Raw genomic sequence first — 7824 nt, forward strand, 5'->3', positions numbered from 1 at the left:
TGTACAGCCTGCAAAACCGTGAGCCAAATAACCTCTTTTCTTTACAAATTACCCAGCCTCAGGTATTCCCTCAGAACAACGCAAAATGAATGAATACAATTGTCAACATTATAAAAAGAGAGATTTCAGATAAAAATCAAGATTTTTGCAGGCTTCTTCTGAAAAATTAGAAGCTCTGGTAATGCCTGGCCAACATAACCACAACTTCACAGCCACAAGAAGCTCAGGAGCAACTGTTACTGTCAAGAAGGCCTTGCACCAAAGACACATGCAACACATCCCACATCCTGCGTGATCCTCTGCAATGAGGAGCCATCAAGAGATACCACCCTGCCATCAAGAGATGGAGTCAAATTCTTCTCCCCTTGAATCTGAACTAGAATTGGTGATTTGCTTGTTACCAATAGAATGCAGGCGAAGAGATGCTACACGATTTCTGAAGCTAGAAGAGGCAAGGCCATGCAACTTCTGCTGCTTCTCCTAGACACTTCCTCTCAGATGTCCCCTCCTGAAATCCAACCTCCATGTTGTGAGGAAGCCCAAGCCATGTAGAGAGGCCATGTGTAAGTGCTCTGGCCACCAGTCCCAGCCAAATGCAGGCCTTCAGTCAACCCAGTGCAGAGGTGAAAAGCCTACAGGTGAGTCCAGCTTCAACACCATCATGGATCAAGTCTTGATGATCAAGACCATCACAGATCACAGACAGATGATCACTGCTGAGTCCTATTCAAATTTGTGATCCACATAATGCAGAACATAATAAAATCATTGTTGTAGACTACTGACTTTGAAATTTTTTGTTACCTAGCATGAGATAACTGGAACAACACACGTCTTCTTATTTTCCAGGATTTTTAGTACAAGGTCACTGGCAGAGTAGTTGCTCATGATTTTTTAATTAATTGGGTCTTAGGTCTTAGAAAGTAGAAGGCAGTTACAAAGTGTTCACCTCTGTTTTTTTTCTTCTATAACAATTACGTTTTAACATCTTGGGATGCAAAAAGCCAACAATCCACTAGAGAGGAGAACTATTTCCATGGCTGGCATGTAGAAATAACACTTTTTAATTTTATTTACAAAGACATCATCAGCTACACAACCTTCCTGGACAGAGACCCACTCTGGTTTCTGTTTGTATAGCTGATAATTATTATTATAAACTTGATTGTAGACTGTTTGCATTACAGGTGAAGAGAAGAAGAGTATGAACTACCGCTAAACTCATTTCCGGCTGTCCTTCAATCAGATGCAATGACCTTCAGCTACTCTCACCATTCTCTACCAGAAACATCCCAACTATCTGGATAGAATGCACCTAAAGTCCCCCAACATCAAATAAACCACATTCCAAAAGATTCAGAGCCAGACAGAGACAAAATACCCTTTGTTGATGAAGCATTTACTCAAACATACATACATGTATGTATGTATGTATATGTACATATGTGTGTGTGTGTATATATATATATATTTTTTGAGACAGGGTCTCTGTCACCCAGGCTGGAGTGCAGCGTGCAATCTGGGCTCACTGCAACCTCTGCCTCCCGGGTTCAAGTGATTCTCTGCCTCAGCTTCCCAAGGAGCTGGGACTACAGGTGCATGCCACCACACCTGGCTAATTTTTGTATTTTTTGTAGTGAAGGGGTTTTGCCACATTGGCCAGGCTGGTCTTGAACATTTACTGATATATTTTTGAAGGATTAATTGGCATCAGAATATAAAAAGGGGCTGTGTGTAAAATGCCCTATATGAAAATATATATTTAAAACCTTGATTACAGACATAGTTCACATTCATTGCAGAAAACATGGAGAAGCACAAAGAACAAAATTAAAATTACCTCTAACCTCAACATCTAGAGGACAGCATTGTTAGCATGTAGGCCAATCCTTTCCTTTATATTTTTTCATATAAATGGAACAAATGATGTTCCATAGATCAAATCTCATTGTAACCCTTGTCCTGCATCATAATCATGTACACGTTTACCCATGTCATTAAATAGTCATCTACAGTATAATTTTATGCATAGTATTCTGTTGTATGAATGTATCATAATTTTTGTAATTATCTCCCATTGTTGGACATTCAGGTTGTTTCCAGTTTTCTCTTACTGTCTACAGCATAGCAATAAACATCCACCCTTGTCATATCTTTTCATATGTCCATGATTATTTCCTAGCTCAAGCTTGTCCAGTCCACGGCCCACAGGCCATATACAGCCCAGGATGGTTTTGAATACAGCCCAACACAAATTTGTAAACTTTCTTAAAACATTATGAGGGTTTTTTTTCGATTTTTTTTTTTTTTTTTTTGCTCATCAGTTATCATTAGTGTTAGTGTATTTTATGCATAGTGCAGAAAAATTCTTCTTCTTCCAATGTGGCCCAGGGAAGCCCAAAGATCAGACACCCCTGTCCTAGATAAATGTCTAGAAAGGGGTTTACTGAGTCAAAGGTATGATATCACCAAGGCTTTTGGCACTTATTGCCAAATTTTCCTCCAGAATCACATTCCCCAGGCAGTGCATAGGGATTTTCATTTTACCAAACCCACACCAACTGGAAAACATTTACGGTCTGGGAATCAATAGTTGTAGTACCTTGGACTCAACAATAATACACCAACAGACAGCTCCCAAGCACTGAAGATGGGAGAGCAGAAGTCTCTGAGAGTGCAGAATGGCTCCTTTACAAAGGAGAAGACCAAGGGAAGTGATTTTTCCAATGTTATACAGATAGTCAGTGGGTGTCTGTTTGACATTCGACCTGGGTGTAGTCGTTGGTCTGGTCAGCACAATGACCAAATCTGGTCACAGTGCGGGATCAGTTAATGATTGTCCTAGGCTTACTTGACCTCGCCTTGCACCTTCCATTTTAAAGCATTGCATTTAGGCAGCTTCCCATAGTGGTCTTGATGGACCGTGATGACTAGAAGTTCTCTAGGACCATGAAACTGGGCTGGATCCTCTTCATCTATGCTTATAAATGTATGTTCTGTGTCTAGTCACATTTGCTGATCATGAGCCTGTATCAGGCTCAAAAAAGGGCTAAATAACTGTGAGCAAGAGTGGCAGGTTCCCTGAAAAAAAGTGCATGCCCCCATATCTCCTCAAGTTCAAGATGCATGACAAGTTGCAGACAGAGGCAGCTGGTAGAGACTAGAGAAGCATTGACTGTTAGTATTTATGGCCTCTGTCCCTTGAAAGCCTGCTGCCTCACTTCTAACGACATAGACACTGGCTCATCCCTGGCCCTGTGGCATTTGGCATCCCAGACCGCCACCCACACTTCAGAAATTTCTTTCCTCCTCTGACTTCTGTGACATCCGTATCCCTCTCCTGGCTTTTGTCTTACCTTCTTGTGTCTGTTTCAATGTCTCTACTTTTTCCTTTTAGTCTTAAATAGGTGGCACAAATCTCAGGTCATGAACTCAGAAATGTTCATTATTTTAATTTTTAAAATAACCAATTCTACATTCTGTTACAAGCTCTTACTGTGCTAGATGGTGAAAACTAAAATGTCGGTGAACCCAGAGTCATCTCAAATTCTTCCTCCCTGCCCTGTTCTCCCTTCCCCTAGAATGCTGATGACTTCTGGTGGATGGGGAGCAGGAGGCTGGCACCAGGTTACCATTCATTGTCTTCCATGCACCCTGGTGCACCCTGAGGCTTCTGTCATTCTTGTCAGGTCCCTGTTCTCAGCAATGTAGGTCAATGCAGCATCCTCCCTGGGCCCTGAGCACCTCTCAGGGCTGGCATGCTCTCTATTGCTTCGGTGCAACTTTGGGCACCTGGGAGATATCTGGCTACTCTCAGCACTGATGTGGGTGCAGGGAAGTTGAAACATTATCAAATTGTCCACCTGGACATGTGTCCCCCATCTTTTGCTTCTCTAATACTCATCACTGGCATAGAGCATAGAGACACCCTCCGAGGCTTGCTGCCTTTCAGGAATCCTCAGAAGTCGTTTTTCCTGAGAAAGATTCCCCACACTCTTCTGGCACTTCTGTCCTTCCTATTCCTGCCCTCCATCCTCCCCTTCGTATATCTCCATATCACCCCCACTTTGGCTGTATCAGATTGAAAAGTCCTAACTTTGCAATGCCCTAATTTATAGAATAGGAGAAGTTGGTGAGCAGAAAGGAATGTGTAGAACTAATGTCTAGAATTTAAAATACTACTTTAAATACTCAATGTTATTTTGATGTAACTCATGAATCCATCCTCAACCGGGTATACTCTGAAATTCTAAGAGTGTCTTCACTCTGCTCTGATCTCCCCACATCACCTCTGTAGGGTTCTATTCTCAGCAGTTACCCCTAATGGATGGTGGCTCATACGTGACAGAGCCAGAACAGAAATCAATGTCTGCCTCTCTTATTATGTGGAATAAGAATACATCCTCCACCTCCACCCTCTTGCCTCCCTAAAGTCTGCCGTGCCACTCTGCCACTGTCACTCAGTAATGGCTTCCTTCTTAAGCCCCGTAGCACTTACTGTCACGTGTGTACGTCTCACTAAGGACAAGCTGCTCAGAATGGTAGTTCTGCAAGATATTGCAGAGGCTGTGAGCTGCTAAGGAGCAGAGGTCTTGCTTCCTTCACTGCTGTGTCCCCAGGGCCTGTTGTAGCATTGGACACACAGTAGGAATGCATCAAACTTTTAAAAACAAGTTTTCTAAAACATTGATGAATTCTGTTAACAGGGTTGAAGGCTCCTCAAAAGATGGGCTCATGTCATACAGGAGTCCTTCATAGGTGTCTAATATTGAGCCTGGAGAAATGGAAAATGGAAAAGAAGTGAAGACTGTTTCAGGGCAAGTGCTTATCTCCCAAAGACTTAACAGCCTTGGGAGTCGAGGCATAAACACCCTAAATAACAAGGAGCAAAAACTTGCTTTTGCAGCAGAGACCCCCCAAAAGGGCCTAAGCAGCTAAAGAATTGAGAGATGAGAAATCCCCACGGGGAACAATGAAATCTTCACAGACATGATGATGCTTGGGTTGGACCTTATGTCATTAGGCCCGTAGTAACATAAACATGCCCTTGTGGACATCCAAGGGCTTTGACCAATACTCAATACTATGTACTTAATTTGATACATAACTTATTAATCCCATAAGCCTATTAAATATTGTTCTAAAAATTTAAACGCACTGAAATAGGAATGCTTTTATACTGTTGGTGGGACTGTAAACTAGTTCAACCATTGTGGAAGACAGTATGGCAATTCCTCAAGGATCTAGAACTCGAAATATCATTTGACCCAGCCATCCCATTACTGGGCATATACCCAAAGGATTATAAATCATGCTGCCATAAAGACACACACACACGTATGTTTATTGTGGCACTATTCACAATAGCAAAGACCAACCCAAATGTCCATCAATGATAGACTAGATTAAGAAAATGTGGCCATATACACCATGGAATACTATGCAGCCATAAAAAAGGATAAGTTCATGTCCTTTGTAGGGACATGGATGAAGCTGGAAACCATCATTCTGAGCAAACTATTACAAGGACAGAAAACCAAACACCACATGTTCTCACTCATAGGTGGGAATTGAACAATGAGAACACTTAGACACATCAGTGGGGAACATCACACACCGGGGCCTGTTGGGGGCCAGGGGAGGTAGGAGGGATAGCATTAGGAGATATACCTAATGTAAATGATGAGTTAACGGGTGCAGCACACCAACATGGCACATGTATACATATGTAACAAACCTGCACGTTGTGCACATGTACCCTAGAACTTAAACAAAAAAATTTTAAATACACCCAACTAATAAAACTTATGAATTTACAAATTTTGAAATTCCTCAGTATTTAAACATTAATTGCAAACTTCTTTAATAAAATTTTTCTAATCACTCAATTAAACTCACAAGTCTAGTACATTGGATTCATTTAGATGCTTCAAACCATTTGGATATTATCACAATGATAATGAAACTTCATTACAATTACATTTAAAACAATTATAAAAGTACTAGTATTATGGACCTGATTTTTTCATTATATTTTTACTAATTTTTATGCTTTTCTGATCCTGAACTTGCAGTGACTATATAAGACAGAAATTCCTGTACCTTCCTAGGTGTATTAGTCTGTTCTTGCATTGCCATAAAGAACTACTGAAACTGGGTAATTTATAAAGAAAAGACATTTAATTGGCTCACAGTTCTGCAGGTTGTACAGGAAGCATGACTGGGAGGCCTCAGGAAACTTACAATCATGGTGGAAGGTGAAGGGGAAGCAGGCATGTCTTACATGGCTGGAGTAGGAGGAAGAGGGCAAAGGGGGTGGTGCCACACACTTTTAAACAACCAGAGCTTGTGAGAACTCACTCATTATCACAAGAACAGCAAGGAGGAAATCCACCCCCATGATCCCATCACCTCCTACCAGGCCCCTCCTCCAATATTGGGGATTACAATTTGATATGAAATTTGGGCAGGAACACAAATCCAAACTGTATCACTAGGGTAATGATAATTTATCAGACTCAAAGTAAAAGCATGATCTCGGCCTAGTCAAGGAAGCAAGCTCTAGGTTTTATATCAATTAGTTCTTAGGATGTAGGGTGTACTGGCTACAATATCCAAGGAAATTTAATTCTGAATTTCTCAGCTGGGATCCTTTTTATAGTTGAATTTTTATTTCTGTGCTTGCTGCATATCTTCTCTCTACCCTCCTACGTCTGCTTGGTGGCCTGTTCTCTGCCCTGGGAGCCTGCCCTGTATGGAAGCACATATGGGATCATGGAGACTCTGCCTTCTGGTTGGGTTCAGCTAGTGGGGTGCCCAACATGAGATCAGAGGCAGGCAGGAGGTGTCCAGGGCTGGTCCCTTCCTGCAAAGTGGTTTAGGTTGGCTGTGTCCCTCACTACTCCTCTCAAGGTGGCCTGCTCTGTGTGACCCTCCCATACCATGTTTGGGTACTTTACATTCTTTGTCTCTTCAGTATGGGTCCATAACAGCACCAACACTGCTAACCCTGGTATCCTGCACCACCCCAGGTGTTTTGCTACACTCCCTCCTATTTTTGTAATTATTCCATTATTGAGTGATCTCGTTTTGCCATGCCACGTGTTTCTTATTGGGATCCTGACCATGGTGAGGGGTTTAGAAGAGGCAGAGATATGCTTGACTGGTCTGGACGCCCAAAGAGGTTAACTCTGCCTGGCCAGCAGAGGGCAGGGACAGGAAGGGTGTCTCCATGCAAGTGTGCTGATTTTACAAGATGGTGTCCAGTTTGGTCAAAACAGCCCAGAAAGCTTCCCTCAGGAACAGGCCTGCTGCAGATACCCCCAGGAGTGAGCGTACAGGAGACCATGGAAAGGCATCCAAGATGACAGGCTTGGCTGGGGGACCAAGACGATCCTCAAGGTGGGAATTACAACTTCCAGCATTACTGTAGACAAGTAGCATAAAAAGCATTCATCAAACCCACTGCCAGAGGAATTGTCCTTAAATACAAGTCCTTAAACACCAAGCAGTTGCGGCAGCCTGCTGCTCAGCAGAGCCTGGTGCTTCCTTTCTTAAATCGGCATTATCATTACTATGGTTGCCCAACTTCGAATGTGCTGGCTTAGGTGAGTGGGTGATTTGCCAAGGTCACGTCTTCATGGACTAACTGAACAGCAAAGGCAATTATGCAGATAATTCACGCAAGAGCCTCACTTTGCTGAAGTTCGGTAATTACCTGAAGAGCTTGTTTTTCAGTGTCTCCAATGGCACATTCAGACAAAAACAATTCTGTTTTCTGGATGATTGCCTCACTTCTTTGGCTGTGTGACTTTCGCCCCAGTG

Source organism: Trachypithecus francoisi, unplaced genomic scaffold (genome assembly GCF_009764315.1).
Source record: "Trachypithecus francoisi isolate TF-2019V2 unplaced genomic scaffold, Tfra_2.0 Lachesis_group14, whole genome shotgun sequence".
NCBI lineage: Eukaryota > Metazoa > Chordata > Mammalia > Primates > Cercopithecidae > Trachypithecus > Trachypithecus francoisi.